Source organism: Miniopterus natalensis, chromosome 9, assembly GCF_054644295.1.
Source record: "Miniopterus natalensis isolate mMinNat1 chromosome 9, mMinNat1.hap1, whole genome shotgun sequence".
Taxonomy (NCBI): domain Eukaryota; kingdom Metazoa; phylum Chordata; class Mammalia; order Chiroptera; family Miniopteridae; genus Miniopterus; species Miniopterus natalensis.
In genome coordinates, this window is record NC_142089.1 from 38,940,734 (window position 1) to 38,954,331 (window position 13,598).

The 13,598-nt window shown below is 40.8% G+C and overlaps 1 protein-coding gene across 1 annotated transcript in view; it reads left to right on the plus strand.

Annotated features, from left to right (window-relative positions):
- The window catches only part of ROR1 (ROR family WNT receptor 1), a 141,920-nt gene that overhangs the window by 12,354 nt on the left and 115,968 nt on the right, over positions 1 to 13,598 (plus strand). The window lies entirely within an intron of this gene.

Below are 13,598 nucleotides of genomic sequence, written 5' to 3' on the forward strand. Positions count from 1 at the left end.
TACACTTAAAAATGATAGATTTTATGTTATGTATGTTTTACCACAATAAAGAAAGCAATATCTTTGGTACAACCTGGAATTTCCATATCCTTATGTATATGCATGTCTAGGAACGTGCTATGATATCCTTAAGAACAGAAATAAATTTATACTATCTTTTATTTGCCTTGCACTTTTTATTTTTAAAGCAACTTCACATGCATGATTGTGTTTGATAGTTACCAAAACTATCATGAGAAGGGCATGACGGGCATCCTTATCTTTATGTTACAGATGAGGAAACTGAGGCCCAGTGTTACACAGCTGACAGACAGAAGAGTTGTCATTAGAACCCAGGGCTTCTAATTTCTGTTCTTGGAGCCAAGCAGGCTCCACCTTTGTAAAAAGTTTTAAGTTGATACTTAATATTCTTACTAACCCTGGAAAGTAGATTACCATATTTTATTTTATTATTTTTAAATTCTCATCTGAGGGTATGTTTCCACTGATTTTAGAGAGAGAAGAAGGGAGAGGGATAGAGAGAGAGAAACATCGATTGGTTGCCTCCCCTACCCACCCCGGCGGGGATTGAACCCTCAACCTAGGCATGTGCCCTATCGTGAATCGAACCCGTGACCTCTCGGTGCACAGGACAACACCCAACTAACTGAGCCACACCAGCCAGGGCTAGACTGATATATTTTAGAAGAATTTTCAATAACTTTGAACAGTGTAGTGGTTTGGAGAAGGTTTTTAACTATGAAAATAAATTAACTTAGCCACCCCATTGTCTAAATTCTGATTAACTGAGGTTTTATTGTATAGTAATAATACTGACATACACTCATATAGGACTTTACTATGTAACAGGTACTATTCTAAGTGCCTTAACTAAACTAACTCACTTAACAAAGTATATTATTTATAATTAATTGAGACTAGCATGTACTAAATAGCCTCCCAAGGGCTATAGATACTTTATCTCATTTAATCAACCTACCAATCCTACTCAGCAGGTATGACCAGAGCTTGGAGATGTTAAATAATTTGCTGGAGGAGGCTAGATTGGAAGTGACATAGCCAGGACTCAAATCCAGGTCTGCCTACCTCTTGACTACTATGCAAACAGATGGCGTAGTGTGCGTCTTTCTAATCACTGTCATCTCCAAATATTAGTTATGTCATTCAAGCGGCTGGGGCAGTGTCCAAGCGGGGATGCTGGTTGGCTCATAGCTTGCTTCTTGAGGGACTTCTAAGTTTCACCCTGAAATCCTGGCTGGAAATTTGACTCGGTTGCTGAAAGTGGAAGAAATACAGCTTTCATGTTCATGCGCAATTGGTTTTTTCATTTTCTTTTATTATCCTGAGACTTACTGTAAATCACACTTTCCCATCAGTCCTGGGGGTTCTGATTATGTTCGTGGGGTCCAGCTAAGAGCAAGGGCAGTAAATTACTGCCACTTTGTTTGAAAATTTTTTTAGCTACAGTACATTAGCTGCTTTTGTTTGCTTTTCCACTGGTGGTGTGCACGTTTTTATTTCAGAATTGGTGTTTCTTGAATGTCTCATTTGTGAATAATGCAGCTTGCAAAATGGAATGATTGGAGTGAAGATATGCAAGAGGGTGTCCTGTTGGCATCTGTAAGATTTTAAAGCATAAATAGCCAAAATGAGTTATCGAGTTCTCTTTCTCTCTTACACACACACACACACACACACACACACATTCCACACTTTCCTGTTCTCTCTATTCTACTCCGGTTCCCAAAAAGCAATCTCGAGGTAATGACTAATACAGCAACTGCTACCAGGTAACTACCAAGACGTGCCTTCTTCTAGCCTTCTCTAAGTATTTTTGTTTATTTGGAAGATTGATAGATCAGAGGGTTGGTGGATGTGTTTTATCGTGTTTCTGTTCCAAATTTCCTGACATTTTTGGTACAAAAAAAAGAAAGAAAGAAAAATTTTTAAGAAAGAAAGGAAACCTTTTAAAAGGCAGAAATGGGGCTAATAAGAACCAGACCCTAAAGTGATTGTCAAAATGTCAAAAATAACTGCTTTTCCTTTATTCAATAGCATTAATCTTGAGGCACCTACCTTTCTGTAGACTCGAATAGTTTGACTTGATTCTCTTGCTGGGCCATCCATAAACAGAGTGGCTTCTAAAGTGATACCCAAATCCTCAGTAGCTTTCAGTAATTGGTGTGGGAGTTCAGTGGAGACATTTGTTTATGTTCCTCAAATCAAATCTTTTGATAAAGTGGCTAGAAAGGAGCCCCTCTAGCATGGTCTGGCAACCAGAGTTTGAGGTGCCCTCGCGAGCCAGCATTGTCATGATGTTCACAGGACTAACCTTAGGCTCTAAAAAACAATGATAACTGTGCAGGACCTAGATGAGAGTGAAAATTCTTTTTTTCTGAAATTCATCAGTTTCTAGAGTGGCTTTGGAAAGGATTTTAGTGCACATGAAGATGGAGCTTAAGTTATAGAATTGTCATCCTTATCAATAAGCTATGCAATGGTTATTTCATTTTCTTGGACTTTGTAGTAGACACCTTTCAGGGAGGCTGCCTGCTTTACAATAACCCCCTGCTGGCTAATAACTGCTCCCATGACCCATGTGATGGGCCTTTAGCAGCCGTGTTTATATGTAACCCTGTCCCTCTGAGGAGGGCTGATTGGACCTGGGGTGGATGCCTGACCCACACTGGGTCAGCCAGAGTCTCTTTCCTGGGAATTTGGAACTGGGACTCAGAGACAGCCAGTCAGTCTTTGCAAGCTGCTAGTAGTGCCGTGAGATCAACTTGGGGGCCATAGAATGATCATCCTCTGCTGCGAATGCAGAGAACTCAATAAATTTGGTTTGCAAAGAGGAGATTTAAGCAGATTCATAGAAAAAACGAGAGATTGGGGGTGGAGGGATGGTCCTGACCTCATTCCCAGCAGCTTTCTAGTCTCGGTTTCTGTTCCTCTGAAGGCCTGGCCAGACTCCTTGCCAGGTTGCACAAGAAAACCCTGGCATCCTGTGTAAAGCTCCCCATTCTCCCCACCCGCCCCCTCCCCTGCTTGCACCGCCAGGGCGCCTCACAGCTCTGTGCCCCCTGCCCCGCTGGCTCACTCACCCGTCCTGAAGCTCAGCTCCGGCTCGGCCCGTCCCAGGGCCTGCACAGGTGGAGTTTCTTACTCTTCTGTTCCCCACTCCTCGCTGTCCCCCCTCCCCCAAATGCCTGTGCACTGCAGCAAGAGCACAGGAAGTCTGGGCTTTCTCTCCCTCTCCACTCTGCTCTGGGTCTTGCCCACTCTCCTGATAAAAGGCAGAGGACTGCGGGGCCCTCAGCGCCACTGCGCAGTAACCCTGGCCCGCCCGTTTTGATCTCGCTCCCCAGCTCCTTCAACACTCAACCTCTTGACCACACACTTAGCTTTTACTCTCACTCTGACTTGTACTTTCAAGTTAGATTCTGGAATATCTCTTCCTTTCTTCAAGATCTTAAGGGGCTCCTGAGGGATAAAGACCGTATCTCCTCCTTTTCAAAAATCCCACTGATCGCTAAGTGTCACCTCCTTTGGAAGTCCTTCCCTGCCACCCCATGCTCAGAAGCGGGCTCCGTTTCCCTCCTCTCGGGTCCCCTGTCACCCTAAGTACTCAGATCACACTCTGATTTTTCCTTTGTATATTTGATTTCATAGCCAGGATGAGAGATCCTTGAGCACAGGCACTTCAACCCATTTGTTCCTTAATTCATTAAACATTTTACACACCTATTCACAGTAAACCTGTGTTAGGTTTAAGGTGCTATAACAATGAAAAAGACCTGGTCCCAGTCTTGTGTGTTTGATTGTTGCCTCTTGCTGCTAGGAAAACAGTATCCGTTTCAGTTTTCATCTCCAGATTGTTTAGTACCTTTCTGTTTTCTTGAAAAACCAGTAGAGGACTTTGGTTCAAAATTTGAGGACAAAACCCATTCCATCCATAACAGAGAATATTCAGTTGACAAAAGACTTCTTCCATGCATTGTCCTGCTAATAGGAAATCTGAGGTGTGGCCAAGTCAGAGGATTCTTTTAAATTTTGAAATACAATTCTTGCACAATGAATGGAGATGAGAGGAAAGAATGGTTTGTGAGCCCTTTCATGTTCCCTGAAGTTTATATTCTGGGAAAACCTGAAACTGGAATGTCGGGGTTGGTGGGATCGAGCTGGAATGCTGATTGGCACACAAAGGGATTGGGGCCCTGTTCAGTTAAGATGTGACTAGAAAACTGAGACGGTGGAACTGTATGGTTCCTATAGGAATAGAAATTCCTTGGCCAGAATGGCAAACTTGTCTTTTGAAAGCCACTGGGCTCCACTTAGAGCATCAAACACTTGAGAATTTGTTATGACTGGACAAGCTGCTGCCTCACAGCGTCAGGCCAGCATAGTGAAAATACAGTGACTTCTTCTTTGAAGGCCCTGAATGTGGCATGGGTCTTCCTCTCGCTGGGCTCCCCAGCAGGGCTGAAATCACACTGTTACCTTTGCATGAGGCAGAAGCATCCACAGGCTTCCCTAGCGAGTATCACGCATTATGCTGACGCTGAGGCGTCTCCTGTCCACAGTATTGAAATCACAGTGATGACTTATGATGTGTTCTGTTTGCATTGGCCCACAGCCCAAACCAGAAATGTATCTCAGACTTGGCCTTCTAGATATTATCTCCAGTCATTTAAAAGTTCATTACGCGAACCCACTCATCCTGTCCCGCTATAGTTAAGGTCTGTCAGCATTTTACAAAGGTTTATAACTCAACCGTAGCGAAGGAGAATGCCGTTTTCAGGTTGCAGTGTAGCATGCAGGGCCTAAGCCCAAGGGTCAGAAGCTTTGCTTTTTTGTTGTTTTTAAGTTAGAACCTTACTAAGTTATAATGAAGCAAAGTACTAGCTGGTGCTTTTGCTGGTATTATTTGGTCTGATTTTCCAGGGCTGGGAAGTGACTCCTTCAAATGTAGATCTACCTACCCTGTATCTGAAGACCTCATAGGCCTATGGGCTTATCATCTTAGCATTCAGCTGAAGATGGGGGGTTAGTTAAAAAAAATTTCCCATTATAAAGTTAGGTTAGGTGAAGATCAGGGGAGTCAGAAACAAGATTGGAAATATTTCTCTAAGATACAGGGACCAATTTTCAAGCCAATTTGCGTCCTTTTGAATTTTATTTGCAAGAATTTGATTATGTCAAAATCAAGTCATTATTCTGATGGGTAAGAATGTTTCTGCTCATAATTTCTAACTACAGTAATCCTCCCTTATCCATGGAGGGTATGTTCCAATATATGGATGCCTGAAACTACAATAGCACTGGACCTTATATATACTACACTTTTTCCTATAACCTGCATAGCTTTTCACTTAAAGGGAGCACTTTACGGTTTCTTTTTAACATACCTGCATCACCAGCACCACTACTCTTGTGCTTTGGGGCCATTATTCAGTAAAATAAGGGTGACTTGAACGCAAGCACTGTGACACTGCAACAGTCTATCTGATAACCAAGGCTAAGTGACTAGCAGGGTATGGGGGTCGCACATATACAGCATGGATGCACTGTACAAAGGAGTGATTCCTGTCTTGGGTGGGACAGAGCGGGATGGCATGAGATTTCATCCCACTATTCAGAATGGTGCACAATTTAAAATTTGTGAGTTGTTTATTTCTGTCATTTTTCATTTAATTTTTTCAGACTGTAGTTAACCACAAGTAACTGAGGCTATGGAAAGGAAAACCATGGATCAGAGGAGACTGCTGTATTCGTATTATTACTAAATTTAAATGAAACATGCACACAGTGATAAACATGAAGTAACAAAATGATACCCCCAAATAATAAAAACGGTTGAAAAAAATATTAAAATAAATTGGATACTGAAATAAGTCGCAAAAGTTTATAACTAGGAAAAAAGTCCCTGAGTAACCTTGTTGGCAGTTGCCAGTGATCCAATTCGATACCCTGCTCTTAGAGTAGAAATATGGGTTGGTAAAGATAATCTGGGTAGATTCAGGGGAGTCAATAGTGGAAGTTCTTAATGACAGCAGGGTATGGAATAGTAGGTTGAGAAGGGACAGGTTGGGAGTGTGTGTCCGATAGAACTGGCTCCAGCCCCAGCCACAATGAGCCTGACTATTCTAAAACCTCTATAAGTCTGGGTATCTTCCTTAAAATGGGGTTAGAAATGCCTCTGCACATACAGGGTTTCTAGAAAGGCTAAAATTCAGTAATATGCATAAAGTGATGGAGTCAGTGTTCAACACACTTGTTCCCTTCTCCTGCCTTTATTAATCATATCTGCGACTCAAAGCCATCTAAACGTTGGAGGTCAGCCACTCTGTAGGTCTTAACTGCTTAGGAGGAAAAAGTAGTTTTCCTGAGCTTTTAAGGGTCTATTTACATACAATCGGCCTACTTGTAAAAATGGCCTATTCATTGAAACAAGTCTCTAGGTAGCAAAGTTTTCTTAAACTCCTTTGAGTTGCTATGTGGCCTTATTGTGCTTCCTAAGGAAAAACCTACAAAGACAGCTGTCTTTTCCCATTAGTCCCGATTTATAGGGAGGTTTGCTCTAAGTGCACATTTGCCGAACTGTTTCTGATATATGTGCGTTTCCTCCGCAAAAAGGAGATGTGTTATTGACTGTTTGTTGTCTTTGGTCCTGTGGACACTCTTTAAACCCACTCTTGTTACTCAGAGGTCATCAACCCGAGCTCAGCTTGACACATTAGTACTTGAGCTCTCAAGAAAATGTGTTAGGCCAGGACCCAGCCCAGCACAGGATTTCTTTTCTTTTTGATGTTTATACAGTGCCAGTGGACTACGGCAGCTTTGTCCAGCCAGAAAATGCTTATCTTCATCACGCCATCTCTCTACCTGGGTGAGGGCATAGGTTTGAAACTGGGGAGTTCAAGGCAGAAGTTTGGATTGGAGACGAGGTTCCACTATTCATTTATCACTAATATGACCTTAGGCAACATGCTTAATGTCAGTCTTAGTTTCTTCTGAACAATGGGGATTGTAGTGGAGAATCGACTAGAGATTTTTGAGCAGTAGAAGCTCGGCTCAGCAGGACTCCAGGCAAGAATGGGTGGTTGGGAAATGTTAGCCGTGATGACTGTAGCCAAGTGTTCTCTTGTTGACTGTTCAGGAGAATCATTTGAGGGCTGTCTTAAAAAGTGATTATACCTGAACTGTACCCAGGATAATTAAATTACAGTCTCTAGGGTTGAGACTCAGGTATCAGTATTTTGTTCAGGTTTTTATTCCCCAGGTGATAGTGATGTTCAGTGAGGGTTGAGAATTTCTGGCTCTAGCTTATGATAGCTCCTTGTAGTGAATGCTTTTGGAGTTCCAGAGATGAGCTATCCTATTTAACCCCCACAATAACACTACTGGGTACTTAGAATTATTAACCTCATTTTGCAGTTGAGGAAACTGGGACTTGGAGATGTTAAATAACAGCAAGTGAGAGATGGTACTCAGATACAGATACAAAGCCAAGCAGTCCAACTCCAGAACTCTGTTCTCACGGCCACGCTGCATCAGTTATCACGAATAGTGCCTCCAGTGGGAACTAGGGTCCAGCAAGAGGGGTCATCCAATGGCCTCAGGCTCTCTCCATACCTTCAGCCTACTGACCTGCTTCCCGTGTGTTCGGGACTTCCCAGCAGCCCCATGTCAGATAACAAACTGTGGTTATTCAGAAGTCCCCTGCTATTTCCACTGATTTTTATTAAATACAGCTTGTGGCTCAGACTCAAGAATGCGCAAGCCGATTTAGATTACGTTTTGCATTGAGTTTATTAAGATAAAAAATATTTCCCGAGATAGTGAGTCAGAAGTATTTATGGTGAAGTGCGCTGAAAGTGAATGCAGGTTGATAGCGTGAACAGAATGTTCTCTCGGAGTCAAATGTGATGACCTAACTGTGTTTGGCAGCCTTCCTTTATGTTTAGCTAAGCATTTTATTTCATGCCGGGAGCCTCCTCCCTCTTCTGAAAAGGGTCGGTCCTGCAGGAGACTAGGATTCTGGCTTGTTCCTGTTTGATGCCGAGGCCCAGGCCCTGAGCCTAATTGTGACTGGCTCCCTGGCTCCCTGGCTGGGTTGCCACGGCAAAGGGCTGTTAAACTCTTTATATCTCAGTTTCTCTCACCTGTCAAAGCAGGAATATAAGTCTTGGCCCCGCCTCTCTCCCTGAGGAGAGTGGGAGGGCACTTTGAAAATTAAGTAATAAATGTTGGGAGGGATTTGTGGATGTGACGTCTTGTCAAACGAGTAAGTAATAAATGGGGTGTTGCCGAAGCTCATTTGCCCAAAATACACTTGAGCCTTCCATTTACTTAATCAACCAGCATTTATTAAATGCCTATGAAGTTCACAATAACACATGGAGTGCTGAGGGAAATACAAAAAGGAAAAAAAAAGAGGAAATAGAGTCTCAATTCCCAGAGAGCTCATAAACTTCTTTTTTCTCGCAGTTCACTTTTTAGGTTGATTAAGCGTCAGTATGAACGCTGCCTGAGCTGTATTTAAAAAGCTGGTTCTCGATGATGACTTCCAGTTACGTCATATGTAACTAGTAGTGATTTAGTTGTTCTCGGGACCAGTGGGTATTGTCACGTGCTGGAAGGCCTCATAAAAAGAGCAAGACTGTTCTGTAGTCCTGGTTAGAAGTGGTGGGGGACAATGAAAGACTGAAGTCTGGGTTTAAACGGTGCATTGGTTGACAGTATGGTCTTTTGTGTCTAAGGGTCTGGGTCTGCGTCCTGGCTCTGCCACTTTCTAGCTGCATGACTTTGGGCAATTACTTAACCCCTCTTCATCTCATTTCCTTTTCTCAAAAGTGATGGTAATGATAGTGTCTAACTCAGAGGATTGTTTTCAAGATTAAATAAATGAATGTGTGCAAGGTGCTTTGAATGGTGTCTGGTACCTCATAAATGCTCAAAAAATGTTAGCTGTGATCATCACTTTCTATAGGGAATGGAGAAGATGGTGGCACTGAAAGAATGCTGTCATTTCGTTTTCCTACCTTATAAAAATATCAAATCTCTTTTTATTGAGTCCCAAGCTTTTCCCAGATCTACCACAATCACTTAAGATTACTCCCAAACCCCAGGCTGCTTATTCAGAAATAGAAAACAGGCCATACAAGCCCCTCTCTGGCCTATGGTTCTCAGGACTAAACCATTTTGTTCTGAGAGCCTCGCACTAGACCAGGACCCAGAGGGGCCAAGAAGGTGTTTTGTTTTTGTTTTGTGAGAGGCAGCAAAAGTTATGCTCAATTGTCTTTGCCCACAATTTATTTAGCACAGGTTTGCTGTGGGGATTATAATAATTTTACAAGCCAATACATACAGGATAATATCTCTTAATGAGCAAAATAAAGAAATAACATACTCCAAACAAATGGCCGATTAATTACACTCTTGTTCCAGGCAAGGAGGGGTGAAGGAATAAAGCTCAAGTTTAATATGAGATGCACCTTTTTGTAGGAGGTGGCACTGGGAAGAGTAGGCAACCAATCAAAGAGCTGATTTCGGGTGGCCAGCGTAAACATCAAAGTTCCCTGCTGCTAGAGCACGTTGCTGGGGAACAAAGACGCCAGTGTTGGTGGGCTGCTCATCTCTCACCAGGTCTCTGCAGGGTTTATCACCACTGTCTGCATGTAGTGCCTTGCCAAGACAGGAGCAAATGCCCCAAGGGTCTACAGGGAGATTTTAGGTTTTGCCCAAACCAAAACTTTCAAGCAGGCCTCACAGCCTCTCAGTATTTATAGTCTACAAGTCCCCTTGCCATGGTTGCTTCTCCACATGCTCTTATCCATGCGCCCCCAGGGGGCCCTCCGCCGCTTTGCTGCTGACTGCTTATCAAGGACAACAGATGTAGAATGATGACATCCTGGCATGACTTCCTTCATTCTTGTATCAAAGCAATGTGAAATGATGACATACCGACACCACTTACTTCATACGTATATCAAAGCAACTTTTTTTCTTTGTCATAAACAAGTTGGATTAAAACAACTTCTCTTAAGTCATAAACAAGTGGATTTGAAATTGAACCTATTACATACACAATAGAAGGGCAGCTATGGAGTGTGATGGAAAGAGCACTAAGCGTGGAGTCCAAATCCTGGCTTCGCCTTCTGTTAGCTGGGATAGGTCTGGGATAGGTCTTTACGTCCTCTGAACCACAGTTTGCCCATCCTGATTGTGCAAAAGCGATGGTAGGTAAGACTGCTGGGGCCTTAGCACAAGTCAATACAGTGGTAACTAACAGATTGTATTAGAAGTCATAGCCACCACCATGCACTTGTGGTTTCCTTTAAAAAGCCAGTTGCACTTAAGACCATCTCTAATGAAGTAGTAAAAATTACTAAATTAAATCTTGACCCGTGAGTATGTGTTCTAATATTCCCTACGTTGAAATGGGAAGTACACATAAGCACTCCTGCTAACTGCTGAAGTACTATGGTTGTCACAAAGAAAAGCATTTTGAGTTGTGAGCTGAACTGGTCACCTTTGTGCTTGAATGATTGACAGTCAAGCCATGGTTAGTTATTCTTGAATATTCTTGAAAATGAACAAAATGAGCCTGCCATATTAAGTAAACAGGAAATTATATTAATTGGCAATAATAAAATTTGAGCGTCCAAGAAAAAATTTAAATTTGCGAAAACATTTAGCCACCACCATGAACTTGACAGCTTCCCAATCTTTACTGAAGAGCTTTAATTAAGATGCTATTAATGAATATGATTTTTCTATATTATATAATTAAATGTGTCCCCATTTGGAAGATCTACATAACTCATTGAACCAATGTTTTCTAAATGGGCACTGCATGGCGTTACAAAATCACACATGGGTAAAAGATCTTTAAAGGGGAGGATAAACCAATTCATTTAAGTGTAATGTATTATGAAAAGTTCTTTGATATGGCTTCAGATTTCACATTGCAACTAACCTTTAAGACACTATCATTTGTCTAATTTTAGTGTAGTATCAAAGAAGGATATTCTAAATTATCTGGAAAGGCTATTCAAATACCTCTCCCCTTTTCCAACTGTATGAGGCAAGATTTCTTTCATATATTTTAACTAAAATGACATATCTCAACAGACTGAATGCAGAAAGAAGAGACTCCAACTGTCCACTTTTAAGCCAAATAATAGATTTACAACAATATAAAAAAATACCACTCTTCTTACTGTTTGTATTTTTCACTAAAATATATTTACATTAACAATTAATGAGATTATTTTTAACTTCAATAAATTACTAAACAAATATTTTAAAATTATCTCTGAGTATTCAATATTTTAAAGAGTATATTAGGGGCCCTGAAACAAAAAGTTTGAGAATTTCTGTCCTAAAACATGGACCCTGGAGTCAAAATAGTTTTTTTAAAATATACTTTTAGAATAGGTTTATATGCACAGCAAAATTGAGAGGAAGATACCGAGGTTTCCTATATACTCCCTGCTCCTGCACATGCACAGCCTCCTGCATTATCAACATCCCCCACCCGGATAGTACATCAGTTAAAATTGATGAACCTACACTGACACATCATAATCACCCAAATACCATAGTTTCCATTGCTGTTCACTCTTGCCGGTGTATATTTTATGGGTTTAGTCAAGTGTATAATGGTATGTGTCCACCATGGTTTCATGCAGAATATTTTCATTGCCCTAAAAATCCTCTGTGCTTCATCTATTTATTCCTCCCCTCCTTCCGCTCCAACCCCTGGAAACCACTGATCTTTTTACAGTCTTCATAGTTTTGCCTTTTCCAGAGTGTCATATAGTTGAAATCATACAGTATGTAGCCCTTTCAGATTGGCTTCTTTCACTTAGTAATATGCATTTAAGTTTCCTTCATGTCTTTTCATGGCTTAATAGCTCATTTCCTCTTAGTGCTGAATAATATTCTATTGTCTGGATGTATTACAGTCTGTCCTTTTATCTACCGAAGGATATCTTGCTTACATCCAGGTTTTGGCAGTTAAATGAATAAAGCTACAAACATCTGTGTGCATGGTTTTGTGTGAACATAGTTTTTCAAATCCTTTGGGTAAATACCAAGGAGAAAGGTTGCTGGATCAAATGGTAAGAGTAATATTTAGTTTTGGAAGAAACTCTCAAACTCTTCCAAAGTGGCTCTACCAGTTTGCATTCCCACCAGTAGTGAATGAGAGTTTCTGTTGTTCCATGTCTTTGTCAGCATTTGGTGTTATCAATGTTCTGGATTTTGACCAATCTAATAGATGTCTAGTGGTATCTCATTGTTGTTTTAATTTGCATTTCCCTGATGACATATGATGTGGAGCATCTTTTCATAGGCTTATTTGCCTTTTTTATATCTTCTTTGTGAAGGGTCTGCTAAGGTCTTAGCCTTTTTTTTTTTTTTTTCATCAGATTGTTCGTTTGCTTATTAGTGAGCTTTAAGAATTCTTTGTATATTTTAGATAAGATTCCATAATCAGATGTGTCTTTTGCAACTGTTTTCTCCCAGCCTGTGACTTGTCTTCTCATTCTCTTGACATTGCCTTTTTCAGAGCAGAAGTTTTCAGTTTTAATGAAGTTCAGCTTATCAATGATTTCTTTCATGGATCATGTCTTTGGCATTATATCTAAAAAGTAATCACCATATTCAAAGTTATCTAGATTTTCTCCTATATTACCTTCTGGGAATTTTATAATTTTGCATTTTATATTTAGGTCAGTGATCTATTTTGATTTATATTTTGTGAAGGGTGTTTTTTTGCCTGCAGATGTCCATTTGTTCCAGCACCATTTGCTGAAAAGACTCTTTTGCCTCTTTGTAAAAAATCAGTTGATTGCGTTTATTTAGGTCTGTCCCGGGGCTCTCCATTCTTTTTCATTGATCTATTTGTCTGTTCTTTTACCAATACCACACTGTCTTGATTATAGCGAATCTTGAAGTTGGATAGAGTCAGATTCAAACAGTATGGTGAAGAAGACCGAGAGGTAAAATTTCATTTAGTATCTCCCCACCCCAAGATAACACCATTCTTAACATTGTGGCACTTTTGATAAGAAAGAAAGCGTGAAAAACTGGAAAAGCAGAAGCAAGATTATTTATAGTAGGTCACCTAATTCAGTCGATAGGTTCTGCAACTTGAAGGGAAACAGACTATAACTAAACCAATTTTACCATAGGCTAATTGATCTAAACAAGAGTTAAATTCCCACAGCATCTTATCAACATTTTAATGAAACCATATTAAACGAAATGATGTTATTAGAGGACCTGCTGTATGTCCACATGGTACAAGATCAGGAAGGATGTCAGAAATCTTCCTGCCTGAGATGATGTAAAGATTACGAAGGCCAGGTCATTGGCAGACAAAGTGATGGGGCAATAAATATTTCCATAATGTTACTCATATCAACTATAACACATTAATACTCTGAAACACAAAAGCTCATTTTGTCTTGTCCTGGAAAGTACATTTCTCCTTGGGTACTATATAGTCATTTGAAAACTTTGGGTTTCATGCCATGGTTAGTAACACATTCCCTTCCAAGCAGCAGGCTCTGTGGGTGATTGTTCCATAG